Here is a 19740-nt window from a genome sequence, read left to right as displayed (position 1 = left end):
AACATCTGTACTACTGATTGTTGTTTTCTGACAAAAAAAAAAAATATAGATTTTCTAAACTGATCATCTCTTATCAAAGCCAGTTAACCTGAAAATTGGCCCATTCCTTTGAGTAGCTGGTTTGTTGCTGTATTGAGTTTTAAAGAGGTTCTTCTTTGCACTTTGTGTTTTCAAAAGGATAAAATAATCCTATGAAAACTGCACTTATTTCTTTAAATTTATTTTGAAAATCTTCTTCCACGCGGCTCGCTTCCAGCACAGACAGCCAAGCCATTTATATTCAACTTGTGAGGAAATGAGATCAGAGCCTGCTTAGCACCGCTTAAAACAGGAAGCTAATAAATTATGAAATGACGAGTACTGATGAGAACATTTATTAGAGAACCGTCTCGTGAGAACTAGCGAGCATACCTAGTTGTGCACAGCGAGTATTAATTAAAGCTTCCATTGCAAACTGAGTCTGAGGTACATGAATGAGCATTGATTTAGGAAAATGAAAACAGTCCCAGGTGTGTTTCTGAAGCTGCAGATGCCACCACTTATTCTTGGTCGCCTGAGATTATTACTTTATCGTTATGTCTCGAAACTTTTCTCACAGTCATTATAGACTTTATATTAAACAAACCATCATTTGTCTTCCTAACACACACACACACACGCACACCCGCGCACACACACACACACACACACACACACACACACACACACACACACACACACACAAACACATATATAGAGAGAGATAAAAATGAGCTAAAATGCTATTTTGACCACTAGGAGTAGCCAGAAGTCACTGTTTGGTGCAAGGACTCTGACATATATGCCCCACTGAGGTTAAGGGTTAAAGTGCTTGCTTGTTAGCCATGTTTCCAAGCTGCAGCTGACACACCCACATTAAATTTATTGGCACTATTAGAGTCAGTAATAACTTATGAAACCAAGAATTTATATTTCAAACATCCTCTGTCTTGTCAAGTTGTAATATCTTCATGTAGACCAAGTTAATGGAGAATTGTAGTTGTACTTGCTCATTGTTTTGTGGTGATGTTTGCTGGTTAAAATGCTGATGAGAAGGAACTGGACATGGGTCTTTCACGAGCACAAATATTGCTCTAAAGACAAAGTTTCTCCATTAGCCCATCAGTTCTATTGGCAGAGCAGTTGTTGCACTAAACAAAACACAGCAGCTGCATTTTATCAAATTTTTAAATGTGTTTACATTTATTGATGCAGTTATGGAACCAAGAGTAAAAGAAAAATGTTGCAGAAGTAACAATCCCAACAAGTTTTGTGTCACTTTTGGGTTCAAATATCATTAAGTATTTTGTGTATCTTCTTTTTTTTTATGAAGATGACTTTTTGACTTGATAAGGAGAAATGTTATAGCAACTACTGGCTTTCTAAAGACATTTGACCTGGCCCGAACTGTTAGTCTGAGGCTCTTTGGTGCTACAGGCAGCTGAGTTACTTTGTCTGTGCTATCCATACTGTTTGGTTTTCATTTGCTACTATTTCAGATTTACATTTTAGCTCTGTACATAAGTATTCCTTTTCTTGCAAAGACTCCATATTTACTCTGAAATGTCTGCACTGAAAATGTACAGAATGAGAACAGGTGGCGCTGCACCACTGCTTATGTTTTCAACAGCATTGCTAAATCATTCACTGACTGCAGTGGAAAGCTCTGTGGTGTTTTTCTGTTTTCTTACCTGCTTGTTTATCTAAAAGATGAAGCATTGGATGGATATACAATATCTGATGTAGAGGCTAGGGGTGCACCGACTGCAGTTTTCTGGTTGATCACTGAACTTTCAAAACCCTGACACCAATTTATTTATATATCTACATATATATATATATATATATATATATATATATATATATATATATATATATATATATATATATATATATATATATATATATATCTACATATATATATACTGAGACTGTCATGTATTATAATGTCACAAATGACTTTCATTGTGTCACTCTTATTTTACTGAAAAACATAGAACTATACAGACTTGGTTTGCTCTCCCTCACAACAGAGCAAAAAGGGACAGTGGCTGATTTTTGTGGAGGAAGATAAGATCAGTGGATAAGGCTGGTTTGACATTAAGCGTCGGCCAACCACGATCATCCAAAATTAAGGAAATTGGAGCAGACTGATTTGTGCATCCCTAGTTAATGCTCTGCCTTCATATAAGGCTGACACGGCCACAGATTACTTTCCACTTTGCCAGCTAATATGATAAAGTATCATATAATGTTTTTTTTAATACAATCATTATAACAAATGCTGGTTTTTGCTGTTTTTTTCCCCATGGAATAACTGTGTTTAAATTTCCCAACAGAATGACACTAAATGTACCAGTGATATTTAGATCTGTCTAAATATTAAAAATATCAATATTTAAAGAAAATGTATTCAAAACATTTTTTTTTTCAAACCTAAAAGTAGAAATAAAATAGTCATGTAATATTTGTGATTCTAAATTAGTTTTATTATTGAGATGGACTGAAGGAAAATGGTGTTTTTTGCTTTTTTTGGTTTGTAAAGATCGCAGGCCTCAACTGTAGATTTTTAGTAGATTACAGAAATTTACTTCATTTAAATGTCTGTGAGAGAAGAAATTAAGTATGTCACTGCTGGGTTGGCATCCAGCATCCAATGGTATGCACACAAATGCAGATATAAACAGGATTCATCTGCTTGGGAACTGCAAAAGACTGACATGGCGAAGGGGCAAAATGACCTGCTATATCAGGTCACTTTCCTCCCTCATCGTTTGTGGGCAGAAGGGTCATCATGATGTGGGGAAACAGTGCTGTGATTAGTCTTTCACGTTTTGGGTCTTAACTTAACTTTCTGGAACATATTCTCCCTGATAATGACTTTCTATCAGAAAGTTTCCCGACATGCAGCTTCGGAGTTTGCATGTGGGGATTGATCCGGAAAAGTACTGAGGTGTGTATAGCTGTGAATATTTACAATCCTCAGAAATGGAAGGAGGAACACTTCCAGGTGTTGCAGAGCATTTGATCACTCACCTGTGAGACTAATAAGATGGGCCATCGGGCCACATACACACACATACACGCACCCATATGGCCTAATGTGTGTATGCACACTCGTAGGCTGGTGGGACTAATTAGCCAAACTGAAAACACCGCCCCAGCACGGCTGGTAAAGGCTCATTCAGACGCAGTACAAATGCATAACAGCTTGCTTGCTGCTTCCCTAAAACACTCCACCGCTACTCTTCTTCTCTCTTGTTGGCATCTGAAACAGTCAACAGGGAAAGAGGACAAGGAGACTGGAGCAGTAGCGAGTAAGTCGGGAGCCAGATAGGCAGAAGTAGCTATACTCGATGCAGACTGTGGCTGCAGGCAGCGCTACAGGTAACAAACACATCAGTCTTATACACAGCACACCTGTTACGGTACAGATGGGAAGCCCTGGGAGAGAGGCAAGGCAGAGCAATGAAGAAAGATGAGCAATCAGAGAAAGCAACACAGAAGTGGGGAGGGGAAGGGAGACAAAGGAAACGGGTGGAATCACATTTTTCACGGTGACGTTCGAGGAGATCGCGAAGGAAGAGATTGAGGTGGGGAGTTTGAGGTCAGAGGTGCTGCACCTGTTTGCATTATTTCTCGACGATGGCAGAGCTGCTGAGAAAGAAGTAGGGCAGAGGAAGAAAGAGGACTTCCTCGCCCGCAACCTTCTCCCTTGAGAAGATACTACAACTTCAGACATATCCGCATAATTTAATCTCACTGTTAAATTCAGCTTTACACATAAGAAGTCATTTTCCCCCAATGCTTTTCTCATCAAGACATGGTAAGGTTCTCCAAAGCCGTCTCTGCTCTTGAGATCTACCATCATCATTTTGTCCTCTGTAATCATTGAATAAAAGGCTTCAGTGTGTGGGAGCGAGTGAAGCTGGTTAGGTGCCCCAAGCTATAAATCATAATCTGATGTCTATTAGCATGTAATTCAGAATTTTCCCTGTTGGCGGCATCTGATAGGCTAATTTAAACCCTCAACTGGCCCTCATCTTGCTCGAGGAATTCGAATATAAAATTGTGGCGTATAATGTGAAGATCCTCTCCAGGTTTTTCCTCTCATACTGGAGGTCTGGGTTGATCAAGATGTTTTCTTAATGAGACTAAAAAAATAATACTTCTCTTTTTTGCACATGTGATTGTAGTCATTGGCTTCCCAGCAGTAAACGGTGTTTAATAAAGAGGGAGGAAGGTAGTGTTGCGCTTCAGCGTTCATCTGATGCTGCAGCCCACACAGTGCCACCTCCAGCTAAAACAAGATTTTGACAGATTTTTGTGACTTTTTTAAGGATAGTTTGCCCCTTGTTCTATACGCTTTACATCTTGCAAAGGCATTGAGAACTATTGAGAGTAGATTCTCAACTTGTTGAGAAACAATTGCTTGTTGCGGACTAGGACAAAACAACATGGCTGAGAGACGATAATTATGGATTTTTCTTCTTTTGTTTTAAATATCTGAAATGCTTCCAAACTGTTTTATCCACAGTTTTCAAATGTAACTAATTTAAATAATTTGTTCTGGCGCGTTAAAAGGCTTTGCACTGACAGTAAAGTTGCTCTGCTATCCCAGATCAACATGTTTCTGTAAGGGTGAATTTTATTACTGAAAAATATGCTACTACAGTCCATGTGTTGTATTCTTAAAACATGATGTAACAAAATCCCTATTTAAGAGTGTTAATATTTTATGTTTCAGATGCTTTTAAAAATAAATAAACACATTCAAAGTAATTCCTCCGCCCAGACATTTCTTTCTGTAAGTTACTCCCATACTGACACGTTTTTTTCCTCTTCGGTAACTGCTCTTGCAAGAGTTGAATATAAATTAGGCATGTTTTATGTTTAACCACATTCAAGCAGATAAAAAGCTTGTTTTAGAGCTGCTGTTTTATAAATATTAACTCCTCTCTCTGCTGTTCCTGCTAAATGTTATCCTCTCTTCATCTTGCTGACTGAAGACTTTCAGAATCAGTGTGGCAGTCATGAAAAGAAACGACTTCAATGTTCAAATGTTATGGCACAATTGTGCCTCATCGTTTTTGATGTGTGGAAATTGTGTTTAAAGTCACCAGGCGTAGCAGCAGGCTCTTTGCTCCAGGATTGCAAAAATAGTTCCCTCAGAGTACTCTTAGTTTTTAGCGCATTTATTCATTAGTTTGCAATGTGCGTTTTTGTGAGCTTGCGATTCGCCGTGTGCTTGGAGTAAAGAACCAGGAAATCAGATTGCCCACTCCAGTCACAGCGTCACATTTCTACTCAGCTTGTGACGGTGCATTTCCTTTCCTCTTCATGCTGGTTGCGTTCGGTCTTCCAGTCCTTGCACACCTCTCCCAGGGTTCCTCCTCTTTCTCTCTCTCTCTCTCTGTGTCTCCTGTCCAAATGCATATTGATGTTGGCGTTAGAGATGCAGAGATCAGACATTTCGTTGCTGATACCGATTGATTGATTTTGCAGTGATTTCATTGTGATTTCAAAAGAGTCTTAAACTGTTACAAATGTTCATTATTTTTTTTCTTATCAGCAAAAGAGAGCGTGAGCTGTCAGTGTTACACAGCTTTGCACCTAAACAGGATCTGACTAGTGTTTCAGAACAAGCAGGAGTTGACATTTTTAGTTCTTTGGTGGCTTATTTCTTAGCATAAGCTTGCATGACATAGGTAGCAGTTGTAAGTATCGCTTCCCTATGAATTAAGAAGACCCTTACTTTAACTCTGTTATTTCCAAAAGCCTCACATTTTCTAATTCAGGATGCTCCATGACAGACAGAATTGAAAAAGAGATGAAACTGGCTAACTAAAGATAGCTTCCTGATATCATCCCTCCAAACATTTTTCAGTACACGATGGAAGCATGTAATTCTTTGTCTGACTTTTAAAACCCTGAAACTGAGGATGGCTTGCTAAGTCTTCCTCATTCAGTAAGCACTTCAACACAGAAGAGGGTTTTCAATAAAACCTGAAAGTGCTTGTCGTGGTGTGTTCACCCGTTTCATAGCTCTGACTTGCCAATTACAGACGAAGGCTGCTCGTGCTTAAAATAATTGATTTGGGTTACCGGCTGATTTTTATTTATTTCTTTGGTGCATTTCTAGTTGCACGACATGGCAAGTAATCGTTCTAAATATTAAAACATGTTAAACCTTACACACTGGAGTTTATTTTTCTCAGCTCATGTTTTCAGTTACCTGCTGTACCTTTCTCTAAACTCTTTTTTTTTTCTCCCCCTCATCCTCTGTGCTCCTCATTTTTTCTTCCCTTTCCACACACCTCTCCCCTGGTTTCCAGTCGCTGTGTGCTGCTGTATGTATTGGTATCATTAGCAGCCACACTATGATGGATGGCGCTGAGAGGCTGGGCCCTGACGGGGTGGGACTCTGCCTAAGCACACCATGATTACTTTGAGCACACACACATGCATGCCCGCATGGGTGCACCTGTGAGGCTGTTTCACTCTAATGCTATGCTCCTACCTGCGTACGGATTTCTAACTAATGCTTCTCAGGATAACACGATATCATGTAGATAACTAACCAGAGATGGATAAAATTGCTATTGAATTGCGGCAGCCACCCTCCCCTTATTTTTCCCCATCTGGAACACACACAAGCGGGCTCATACGAAGAAACACACACAGCATTTGGAGTTTTAAGAGGTTTGTATTGACTCAGATCCCCACAGGGAAGTGAATGCTAAGAGCCCCGCCACTCTGTGTGAGAGTTCTGACAGACCAGCAGCCCAACAGACCGCGGGGTGTTAAAAGGGTTTATTTCAAGAACTGGCAGAAAGTTCCACCTCCGGGAAGTTTTTCAGACTCTTCATGCGGCACAAGACTTCTGCACATTACCATGTCGTGTGTACCGCATATGTGTGTGGAAAGTTCAAAGAGTTTCAAACAAAAAAAAGAAAAAAAATTGAAGGCATGCAAATTGTGTGTCTGACAGTGCCATGATGATTCAGTCAGACGTTTGCTCTCGCTGCTTACCGATGCCGTCTGTGCGTGTTGGCGTGCGGTCGTGTGTGTGTGCGTGTGCGTGTGTGTGTGTGTGTTAGCAACAGGCACAGAGATGGACCTGAAGCCGGGGTTAGCTCTATGTGAAATTGTGTGGCAGCTGATCATGTCAGAGTCAATAAGAAACAACAGGCTTTATTAAAGCTAGAGACTGAGTAAAGATTGATTTTGTTTGGCTGTCTGCGTTTTAACTGGAACAGCGAGAGACTGTGTGACAGGGTGTGTGGGTGGTTAGGCACACCGGCAAGGAGCAGGAGCTGTGACTGACTGATGGGTACTTGTGGCAGAAGACATTAAGGGGGAAAGCAGGGTAGATGATGCTCTTGTACCCCCTCTGGAAGTCTCCCCCAGGTGCTGCTTTGAACTTAGCCCCTTCCCCTGCAGCGCAGTTGGACAGAGTTTCTACTTATTGTGTCTCGGTTCGACTTGCTGTCAGTGCGGTGTGCAGTTGGGGATCGCTGGTGGCTTGCAAGCCGAGAGGTTTTAGTCCGTCTCTGTGCAAGATTTAGCCCTAAAGCAACTGTAGCTTCTCTTAGTCACTTCAGTCTCGTCTCTGCTGCCATCAAATCCTTCCCCTTCTTGATTACTGCCTTATTCTTTGCCACTAAAAGCCTGTGCAGAAACAACAACAAATAAATCTGATTGAAACAGCTCTAACACCCACAGGCAGAAAAGCTGCAATATTTTAAAAGGTGTTATTTAGTAGCGCATATTGAGATACATACTACTAAAAAAGCTTAAGGGTTTTTCTAATAGTCAATTTGAGCCAAAAGAAACCTTAAGTCGCTCAATAGATTAAAGATACAATCTCAAGCAGAAGAAAATCTAGAATGATCTGTTGAACAAAACAAGATGTTTTGTTTTTCTTAGGGGTTGAAATTTTTGTGTTGAATTTTCCATGTTTTTTAACAACACATACAAAATAATTTGTGTAAACCTTGTCTTAATTCAGCAGGTAAATGTAAACACTTACAATATAACATAAAATGCGCCAAAGGAAATGAAAGAGTTTTCGTAAAAAAAAATGGGGAGAGATCTGTGTGAGTAGCTGTGTGAGCGGTGAATCATTTGAAGGGAGAACAATAAAGGAAAAAAGAAGCCTCACAAAGAACAGGAACTATAGAGAGAAGGATTAGAGAAATATGAGTGAGAAATAATAAATCGTTGGCAGGGTAGTGAAGAGGACAGGCAGAATGATGACGAGATGGTTATATGGCCACTGAATTAGTTTTCAATTATCTACTGTAGTCTTAGTTAGCCACAAGAAAAATTTAATCCGTCAGGTTTTGTTGGGAAAATTTTATGGTGTTCTTCAAACAGGATATTAACATCGGATATTTTATTTATTTATTTTTTTCACAACAATATGGAAAGACTTCGTTTGTTGACTCTATTTTACGACGCAGTGCTTATTTTATTGTTTCCAGGGTTTCCGGTGCTCAGGGTCTACAGCAGTCATCCAGCCGGCCGCCATGTTTTTGAGTTAAAAAATGTTTAAAGTTGACAGAAAATTTGAAAAAAATCCTCTGATAGTTATGCATTTTTGGAAGACTGTAATACCTTTGCCCAGGCCAACTATAAAGTCTTAAGAAAAGCAGTCGTTAAAAGAAACCTAATAAATAATAACCTTATAAATCAACAGTACTAGGCCTGGTGGGGGCACAGGTAAAGCCTGGTGGCCCGCCAGGCTTATAATACACTGAGGAAAACCCTGATTTCTGATAACAGTATGTTTCAAAGGTGATTTCCAACAACTTGCCGATTTGGATTTTGAGAAAACTGAAGCCGAGTTTATAAGCTTAGCTCTGGAGCTCACTGAGTTTGTAGGATTATGTCAGTATAGTAACCGTGTTGCCAGTCCAATCAAATGTATAGAGTACAACACTTTCAGTTGTTGCATTAGATCACATTTCATTTGTGGACACATCAGACTTAGTTTACATTTTTGTCACAGGAGTAAGAGTTTTTATCTGTAATTTATTAAATCTCATGTATATGTATTTATGTTGAAACCAGGTGTCTGGCAGAATCCTGCTGCTCATGAAATTTCATGGTGTGGGATTATATCTGCTCTTATTCCTGTATGGGATCACCTTTATTCTGTTATTATAACATGTTAGTTAGCAGGTATTGAAGCTCATATTAACTAGCTGAGTATGATCTGCTGTAGTAGTATCAGATCATAGTATCATGGCTCTGACTGTTCTGGAATACTGTATGCCACATTCCTGCGCTGGTCAGGCAGAGATTATGCAGGTTTCAGGCTTCGCACACCTGCACTGGAAGTAACAACTCCCTATTAGGACGTATGATTCATAGAACCAAAACTGTTAAAAGTAACCCAAAATCATTAGTTTTGCAGGCAGGCGATGCGGTAACGTTCCAGAAGACGTTTGTTTTACAGCTTAAGGATGTGGCTAGACTCTATATCACTGTGACTAATCAGAAAACATACCAGATCAGATTGAATCCTTATGTGCATCTTCTCTGTCTGATCCCCAAATTATTATTAAAGTTTGGTGGATATAACTGCGGAGGACTAATTTTTGCGCAACAGGCACAATCTCTGACTGCCTTAAATATATATATAAAGTTATTTTATTAAATAGTTTAGCATTGAAACCAAAAACTAATTGTAATAATGTCATTTTTATGCATGATTCAGATTTTAATGAGATTCGCCAATTTAATAACATACCGAATAATAAATTAGGATTTAAAAAGGCTAAAAATAATATTTTGTTATCTTTTTTTTTTTCCAGTTGTATTCAAATTGTCACATAAATCACAGTTAAGTGTCAATGGCAGGAAGAGGTAATTTAGTACCCGATCTGAGGCAGAACATTTAAAAACCAAAGTATGGAGCAGATATGAGGGGTGGAGAGTAATGGAAGAGAAGAGCAAGCTAGACGATTAATCATGTCTTTGACTTGTAAATATTCATTCATTTTCTACTAGTTACAGAAAGCTGTGCGCCGTATAAGTTTATCATTTTCTCTGTCCAGGCCAACCTGTGAGCTGGCCTGCCTAGGAGCAGTGGAAGATGGTGCTCTGTCCTGGTGAATCATGTTTTTGTTTGCATCCTGTGGCTGTTACCTGGTGAGCACATAGAGCAGAAGGTGAAGCCGGTGGAGAGGCCAAAGCAGAGCTCCAGTAGTCTAGTGGACTCAATATCTCAATGGGTTCGGCCTATTGTGACAGCAAACGGGTAAAAAAACAAAAAAAACATCATCTCTGAAAGGCAAGTGGTCATCATTGTATGTGTGTCTTGTATTGATGTGTCTTACCTTTGATTAATAACATGTACACACACTGAAGTGACAGAGGAGCATTATGTTTGTGTTTTTAGAAGTCTGGTTGTGTTTATTTGAAATGGGCGACAAAATCAAAGTTTAAGAGATAAAGGAACTTTTTTTTCCAGTTATTGCTCAAAATCCATGATCTTTGCTTTCTCCATGCTTTTATAAGACGTGGTGTGTGTTTGTTTTGTGTGTGCATGTGTGTTTTCGTGCAGCAGTGCTGTGCAGCAGTCATGATTAAGTGTTTTGTATAATTGATGATTGCATCCCTCATTAAGTCTCAGTCTTGTGCTCTGGTAGACTCTGGCTCTATTTTTATGCATCAGAGTCCTCGTATTTTCTCCTCCTCTCCACAGATGGGGCGAATTCATCACTCATTTAGGTCTCAGTGAGGGGGCTTTAGAGGGGCCGTGAGGGATCTAAATCATGTTGAGTGGATATTTTTACCTGGCAACTATCACAGTGCGCAAAATTTGGAACGACTGCTTCTCCTGACGAGCAGGACGCTTTTACTGACGGCTCAGGATGAATGCAACAGGTAACCTCAGAAAAGTCTGTTTGCTTTTCCTTTTGTCATTTCCTGGGAATCTTTCAGTCTGTCTCTGTTAGAGAGAAAGCTGCTGAATATTTCAGCAAACACGTATTTTATCGAATAATAACTTGATTATTGAGTAATCGGAAAGACTTGTGGCTCGTTGCAGATCTTCTCAGGATTTTTCTTTTTTTTCTCGAGGCCTCCTTCTCAAGTCAACAGCAGCAGCTGTGCCTCTTTCTTTCCTCCATGACAAATGTGCACACATGCACACACACATTCCTCCCAGCCATCTATAGTCAATGCAGTGTTTTTTTCTCAGAATTTAAAAAGAAAGATGATTCTTTATGTAAAAAGTCGACTGAACACCTTTGATTACACTAGTGGGCGCATTTATAATACAGGACATGTTTGTGTTTTGACAGTATTACTTTGTCTTCAGTTAATCTGAAGCCATGGCAGCTCCTTGCAGCTGTTGTAAGATGAAAAAGTCCACCAATTCATAATTTCTTTTCTTGTACGAGGATGTTGTCAGCATAATTAAAGCGTGGACCTAATTTTTATTTGGACGTTTGTGAAAATGTGTGCATAAAACAAGAGCTTAGAAAAATGGCCTGCTTCATCATTAAAGTTATTTTGACTCCTATTTTGACACTTTCTTTTTCTCTACAGTTCAGGATAATGCCTTGTTTTTTGCCATAGTAGAAAAGATTTTAAAGGTCTCTAGGTGAATCACTTTGAAATAGGTCAATATTCCCACCAGTAAAGTTTCATCTCAATATTTGTTGTTATAACAACGACAGTGATGATAAAAGACGCTTACAAGGCCGTTGCAGTTTTTCTTTATTGGAAGCTTTATGACTTTAACTGCATGTTACTGCGGTCAAAAATCCATGTTCACAAATGTTGATTTTACAAAAAGCATAATCATTTTTAGAATGGCTTTCATCAGGTCCCCAGTTGCAGATAGCAGTAAAAGTATAGGGATTTTATATTACAAAATTACACACACTAAATGTATTTAATCATATTTTCAAATGTATTGATCCTGTCATGGCACCAACGGTGGGGAAAATAGTACAAGTCATTCTGACTATGCAGTCGGTTATTGGGGACTTTCAGACATTACTTGAAAGTTATTGTTGTCGTGATAAATCTGATTTCTTATCACAATTGGAACATTTTCACTAAACAATTCCTACAATCAGAATTGCGGTTGTTTTCCTGGGATTGTTGTTCTTTTCAAACGGAAGCATGTTGTCTGATGCAATACATGCACACATAAAATGCATAATCCTCTAGCTAGTATGCAGTTTTGGGTGAAAAAAATAAAGCATCAAATTTTTGCTTTGAGATTATATATATATATATAAAAAATCAAGTCCCTTAAGCCACTAGAGGAATGATTTCCCCCTGAGATGGAAATGCTGAAGTGAGCCAGCTCAGTTTTGGCATTGTTGAAGCTGGCCTGGAGTTTCCATCTGAGGTTGTTGAAAATCAATGCATGAAGATGCACACTCATAACCACTGGGTCCACCCATCTGTGGAGTTTTTATTTAAAAATTAAACTGAATGTTGAAATCAAGATTAGGAAACTCTTTTTCTGATCTTCTGCTATTCACTCTTATTAAACCTGTGCAAATTGGTTTAATAAGCGATTGTATTCTGCATACCTCGACTGCAATAAGGAGGTATTTGAACCACATTTGCCTTTACATCTCATGTCAGATTACCTATTCTTCTCTGACATCAACAAGTCATTTTTGCTCACAGATCTGCTGCTCTTTGGGTATTTGTTTCTTTTCAGACCATTCTGTGTGTATCTGGGAGGCACTTGGATCAACAGTTTCTGAACTACTAAAACCGTCATGTCTGGTCGCAACAAGCATGCCACATTCAAAGCCCCTTAAATCCACTTTCTTCCCAACTGGGATGCGAGATTTGAACTTCAGCAAGTCGTTGTCGCCAAGAGTTGCTCCCATGTGATTGGTTGGTGAGCTATTTGTCTTAACAAGCAGTTGAACAGATGTGCCTAATCATGTAGCTGTTGAGCAGATTTGTTCACTTTTCTGCATTTAAAAATATGATGACTAGAAATTATTGTGTATTGATTAATGGTGAGTTTGCACTACTGACTGGTGAAGTAGCTTTTATGATGGTGGTCGGTCAGATTTATAGAGCAGTGTTTGTGTTTGAGGCGCTGACTATCACTCTATGGAGTGATAGATTTGTAGCCAAAAGAAATAATTTTTCTTCTGTTTTATTGTCACTTTAAACATTATAATAAATACCACAGAATGGCAGTGATAGCATTTTAACTCCGCATTACTCTCCCCCCCATCATTCATGCGTTCATCCTCTGCTCAACCATAAAATTAAACCCTTTAAAACCCCATCAAAATATATAAAATTGTACTAATGTGTATCTGAAGGCACGAGGAAGTGTTGGTCATGGATGCAGCTCCCGGTATGTGTTTATAATGTGCTCTGGCGGTCATGAAAATCCATTTCCATATTGCTTACGTGGCCCTTTTCTGCTTACTACAAGCAGCCACAAATCACTGAATAATTCCCAGTGGGGGTGGAGGCAAACCTCCGGCTCCACAAGATGCTTTATGTCAAGGAAGATGAGTAACACGCAGGCGTCTGTGGCAGAATGAAGGGACATCTGAATTGATAACTTTAAGAAACGAGGAGAAAGAAAAGACCCCTTCTGGATAAAACCTCACTGTTTATGTCACCAGTTAGAGTCTTAAACCCCAGCAAGTGGGTTTTGCTTGCTTTAATCACCGGGGTGAGTGGCGTAGCTCTGAAGGACGTAGCAGAGAGGTGGAGTCAGAGAGGTGGAATCAGAGTGTGAGTTTATTAATAAAGGCATAACCACAATCTGTCAGCAAAGCTTCTGCTTCCTCTTTGCATAAAAAAAGACTGCCTCACACACTTCTGAATAGGAACGGATTTACATTTTAGCACATTAACAAGGCAGAGGAGACACACACCCGCACACGCATACACTGGGGAGGTGCAGGGAAAACGAGATTCGTTTTCATCTATTTCCCCTTAAAACATGAAAAAGGAGGAATTCCCCATAGACAGCGCAGCTCTTTGATATCTACAGCCTGGTGTCTGTAAATAGGTTAGGTGAAGATGATGATGGCGTGTGCGCGGGTGTGTGTGTGTATTTTTGTTAGATTGGGTTCGGCACACGTGTCTGTCATCCTATTCCTGGCATGTCATTGTGGGTGGGGACGTATATGTGAGCGTGATCGTATGTTTACCTTTTCCCACTGAGGCCTCTGCTGACGGCTCCCTCTTGTCATTCATGCAGGCAGGGAGTCATGTGGGGCTCCCGAAGCGGCTCAGCGCCTCACGTTTTTGTTGCAACGTGTTGTTGTCCCGACTGGTGACCAGTTTTAATTGCATGCTGATGGTGGCGTTGGTGTATTTATCCTGTGGAAAGCAGCAAAAAGTGCATTGAAAAGACGTGTTTGTTGTGACTGGTGTCTATGTGAGGCCATTAAAGGGCAACCCAGAGACACATAAGACCACAACCATGCACTCAAAAACGGTTGAGTGCAGGATTCATACATGCACAAAGTATTCATACCTTGGCCCGTCGCAATAAGCAATTATTCAATTAATTGCATAGTAAATTAAAACGAGCTCAATGATTTCCATTTGCATGATTTATCGTTTTCCTCTTTTTGCTCTCTATCTGCCAAAAGCTGGATGACAAAAGCTTTTAGTCTAGTGCTTTGGTCACAACTAGTCCTTTTTTGAAGGTTTACAGAATTCCCCTCTTTTATGCAAAGAGGGGAACATTTTCACTCTCAACATGTACAAGGCAGAAATTACAGCAAGTGGTTTCTCTGCAAAGTATAGACTCAATACAAATGCACTAATTTGAGTCTCGTGAAATCCACATAAAATGCATTGCAGTGTGTGGCTGGAATGTGAACACAAGTTTAAAAGTTTTGGGGATTAGGACTACTTTTTCAAGGTACAGTATATGGCTTCCTCTGTGGTGCTTTAAGGCGGTATTGGTATATGCCACATTTATAATTGTTTCCTCCTCCTTTAGAGGAATCATTTCAAATCCAGATATGCTAATGTGATGCAGGAGTGAATTCGACTATTTATATACGTGTCAAAAATTCTGCAGCTCCAGTACATAAAACTAGTTGGACTTCGGTTTGTCGAACTTTGAATGTCTGCATCTGGACAGCTGCCTCTCTGCTGGTGACGGCTGCACTGACCCACGTTGCTGCGTCTTTGCTCAGCAACGTGGGGCCCCAGCTGCACGAGTGGCTGGGGCCCCGACCAGGTTCGTCAGGTTTTCAGCTCCATCGGCCATGACAGGTGACGGCCGACCACCCCTGAATCTACCGCACTCTTGTGCTGGTCAGATTTCACCCGCACGAGCTGCTGGATGCTTCGGGTCATGCGTGCAGTGACACAGACTTAAACGTCACAACAAGATACGTGCTAACATGTCATCAGAGTGAAGTTTTTTAACTTTAAGATAACTGGATCTGAAAACCTTGGGTGAAAATGTAACAGTTTGAGTGGATTTATTGCTTCTTTTTGTAACTACTATTGCAGTGGGGGGAAAGAAAATGTCTCTTAGTCTATCAATATGCCATAGTTAGTATAGCTTTAGTCTTATGGGTTGTATTTACTTATACTACTGTAAAATCAGTATCAGGTGGCAAGTCTGACACTGGCTGTGAAGAAATAGTTAAGATTTTTGCAAGTGAGATTCTGTGAAGTTATTATTAGCCACAGCCTTGTGGAAAATAGTTTTGGAAATCCTCATTTACAAAAGGTTCAATGTTTCTATTTGAAACTAGTGTCCTAATTTTTCCAAATAGAGTTTATGTCGGCGATCTAAGTTAACCTCATTAGCTGCTCTGGCTCATTATTATGTAGACTGTTAGCTTACTTGCTGATTCTCTCTCTGTTGCAAAGAGTTGTTCCAAAACAGCACAGCGTTAAACGATCGATGGGCAACAGGACTGAACTATATATTGGCAAAATGTTGTCACCACTTAATATTGCAAAGGACTATTTGAAACGCTTTAGCTTCTGGCTGATATATTACAAGTGTCATAAGTTCACACTTTCAGTGTCACCCTGCAGTAAATGCCCACACCTGACACAGATTGCGCTGCATTTGAGTGCTTGTGGTTTGTGTGTTTGTTGATATTTAACTGGGCTTTTAAGCACTTGAGTTTTGATTAAGTCTGCGTTACTGTTATATTGAAGATTACAAAGAGTTGGGACCATAGATGCCTGCGACAAGAGGGATGAAAATGTGGATTTATCACACCAGATATTGTAAATAATATGTCTGTTACATGATTTTCTAACATCATGAAACATATTTAGTTTATTAAAAGACGTTTAAATAATAAAAAAAAAAAAACTTGACTTTCAGTGTGGCATGTTTTTTGATGCCAGACGGGACTGATCTGATCATTTCAGAACTTTATAGTTCTATGGTTTATGTGCAAAACCGTCTCTCAGAAACTATACTGAGTTGACAGCAGCTGTGCTGACATAAAACGATTCTGGACAGACTGGTTTGAGATAATAGAAAGGAATGAGTAGTTCAATAAATCATCTGTTGTAACCAAAGGATCCCATCTACAGCAGCAGACGACCTCTGCTATCTAAGAACAGGAACAGGAAACTGAAGCTCCAGTTCACACAGTCAGCTTGTGAATTACAAATGACCTTTTCCTTAGAGAGCTAATGAAGACCAAAAACATTGGTTAAGTTTTTAAATCTGTTTAGGCTTAAATTGTTCAAAAGAAGATGGCAGACTTTAGCTATCAAGTCCTCAAAGACGTACTTTCTGCTCCTATCATCAGAGAGATGTTTGGTTTGGATGAAGGACATGGAAAGAGACAAAGTACAGTGATAAGTAACAGATGTCTCTGGGTGTGACACTGAACTTTGATCCACTCTGCATGCGTCTTTTTTATATATATATCTCCGTTTGTCCTGCCGATTTTTATATCTCACCCACCCATAACACGTCATGTCTTCCAACCTCCACTAGCTGATCTTTTGCCCCTTGTTCCTCACTTTTCTTCTTTTACGCTCTGTTTCATTCCCCTCTGCTGTGTGCCTCCTGATCTGGACGTATTTTATCTTCTGCTGCCCATAAGCGGGTAGGTTTTATATTCCTGGTTTCTTGTCCTGTTTTTTGGGTAAAGCAAACATTAATTGACATTATTCCTCTTCTTGACTTGTGTGTATATATGCATGTGTGTGCGTGTGTGTGGTCGGCTTGTTGATATTTAACTGGGCTTTTAACCACTTGAGTTTTGATTAAGCCTGCATTACTGTTAAATAGTTAAGCATCTGATGTGTTTCCGAACAGGACATATGCTAACCTTTAAAAATGGCTATCATGGTTGCTCATCAGCGAGCTGAGCTCAAAGGTGGAATGAGATAAGGACTTGATGCGGTGCTGTCAGGGTACAAAGGTTCGACGGCTTCGAAGAGACACACGGCGCACATGTGCAGAGAAAACTGGCATATAGGTGGTCTCTATGATTATTCATTATTGAGATGGCAGGAGAGCTGAATGAGTGGAGCCACTAATTTAACTGAGTCTGATGGACAGAATGCAATTACTCTAGTAGAAGGTGGAAGAAAGGGAAGCGGCATACAGAGCCAGTGCCCCTTTCCTTTCTCTTCTATCTTTCTTTTTTCTTTTGACTTGTCTTGCAGGCTTTCCTATAGCTACAGATGATTTCTGGGCTCTAAGCTCCTGTTGGCAGCATTTAGTTTGTGGAGTCACACACACACACACACACACACACACACACACCCATATACAGTAGCACACAAGAGATAGGGGGAGGTTCACACACGCGCATATGCAGATCTTCACATCACCCTCTCGCCTGGCGCCTGCTGGCAGTTACGGCCGTCCAATTTAGCGCTCGCTCCTCGCCTCCTCCCCTCTGCGGCTCCGCTGGTTCGGCTTCAGATTGCCGTCTAAATCCAGACCCGCTAAGCCGTGTTCACTTCCTGCTCTGCTGCCACATTTAGCTCATGAGCCGATTCCAGGTCAAACCACCACCACGCTGTTCATAGTAACTTTGATAAAATCCCTAACGTGTGTTTTGCCACGAGTTTGCAGAGGTTGACTTAAGGTTTTCTGCCTTAAGTCAAGTCTGGAGTCAGTCATGACTGAAACATTTTTATCATATTGATGCCATCTAGCCTTTAGATGAGACTGTTCAGCTTTAGGTTAGGAATTCAAACCTGTGACCTTCAGCATGATCCAAAAATATGGATCATGTTTAGACCTTTAAGGTTAGTTAAAAGTCTGTCTGACTGGACTAATAAATTATAAATATATATTAGAAAACAATATCCAACACTAAAACTATTAGTGAGAGATAATGTTCTATTGTGTCCTAATAATCCTTTGGGAATGCTAGATTTAGCACACAACTATGATCGGGAATTATTGTGCAGCCTTAATGTGCTTTTGTGTTAGGAAAATAATAAAAAGCGACAAATTCCTGATCATTTTCAATTCCTGATTGAAGCAGAAGAGTATTTTTTATTTTAATTTCAAAATCAATTGGATCCAATTTGTTAAAATTGTTTTATTTGAAGAATTTATAATGTCATCCAAATCATATTCCAAATGTTCAGCACCTGAAACAAATCCAAAAACCTGGTAAACTTTGCTTTATTTTGATGATAAAATGTTGCAAACATTGACTGTAAAAGAAAATATTTGCTCCAGTCTGCTTCCTAGATGATAATTTCTCAAATAACGGATTACAAGATATTTCATTTTACGCATCAAAACATCTGTTTCTTATCTTTCATTTTTACAACTTTGGAAACAATGTGCATAAAACAGCATCCAGGGGAGTTTGCATTTTATGTTAGGAAGAATTAATAAAATATATCAAATTCAGATTGTTCAGTATTTCATCAAACCTTCCCAGGTCAGAACTGATCCAGTGAATTAACAACAGAGGAAAACAACAAAGCCAGTTGACCGGTAAATTACTCCGGTGCTTTTTTAATTCTAATAAATTGCTTAGTGTTTGCTCTTCCGATGAGGTTGAGATGTCTGGATTTTGGACTAACGAGCTGCTTTTCTTTAACTCCACATGGTGTCATAAAGACTTGACACCTAGAAGATAAAAAAAAAAAAAACAGTAAGGCAGAGTCTGGAAAGGCAGGAACAGATGGGGACTTGCTCAGGGTGAAAGCTGAGGCTCCTCAAACTCCATCCTTTCTGTTCTGAATTTACTTCTTCTTGCTTTATTTCTTTCTCTCTCTCTCTCCCCTTTTACCCCTTTGCTCATTATCTTACTCACCCACTCTATGTTCCCTCACTCCTCATTTTCTTTCCACTCTGTTCATTCCTCTTCCCACTAACCCCTCTCTCTCTTCATACTCGCTCTCTCGCCATCCATTTGGTGGAACAGTGCTGCTGATAATGCCTGTAATTGGAGTGACTCACACTTTTCCAGTGTGTTTGGACCAGATAAAGAATATTGTCAGCATTTTGCCGACATGGCCTCTGCTGGCAGAATTAAATGGACTCTGTTCTGTTCTGTCTGCAGCAAATTAAAAGCCTCTCAATTCATCTGTTCTCGCCCGAGGCTTACAGGGGCCTCCTATTCACGCTGAAACGCCGTGGAGAGGGGGCGGCACAGAGTGAGAGAGATTTCCCTCTTCCCCAAGAAACACCAGCCGTTTGGTTTTGTTCTACTCTGCACTCGGTCGCCGTTTGCCAGAGAAGGAGAGAGAGGTCGAGACCGGTAGTCTTAAGAAGTGGGGACGAAC

General features: G+C 39.9%; 1 protein-coding gene across 6 annotated transcripts in view; it reads left to right on the top strand.

The window, feature by feature from the left end:
* The window catches only part of dab1a (DAB adaptor protein 1a), a 270399-nt gene that overhangs the window by 186504 nt on the left and 64155 nt on the right, over positions 1–19740 (top strand). Inside the window, exon 1 of one of the 6 annotated variants that reach the window (XM_044128728.1) lies at positions 17003–17084. The exons of the other annotated variants lie outside the window; for them this stretch is intronic. The gene's annotated coding sequence lies outside the window, so the exon portion shown is untranslated. Of the gene's footprint in view, positions 1–17002; positions 17085–19740 lie in introns of those variants that run through there. 6 annotated transcript variants of the gene reach the window in all.

This window comes from Gambusia affinis, linkage group LG10, assembly GCF_019740435.1.
Source record: "Gambusia affinis linkage group LG10, SWU_Gaff_1.0, whole genome shotgun sequence".
Classification (NCBI taxonomy): domain Eukaryota; kingdom Metazoa; phylum Chordata; class Actinopteri; order Cyprinodontiformes; family Poeciliidae; genus Gambusia; species Gambusia affinis.
The sequence above is the reverse complement of the archived record's forward strand: the minus strand, read 5'-3'. Positions and strand labels throughout refer to the sequence as shown.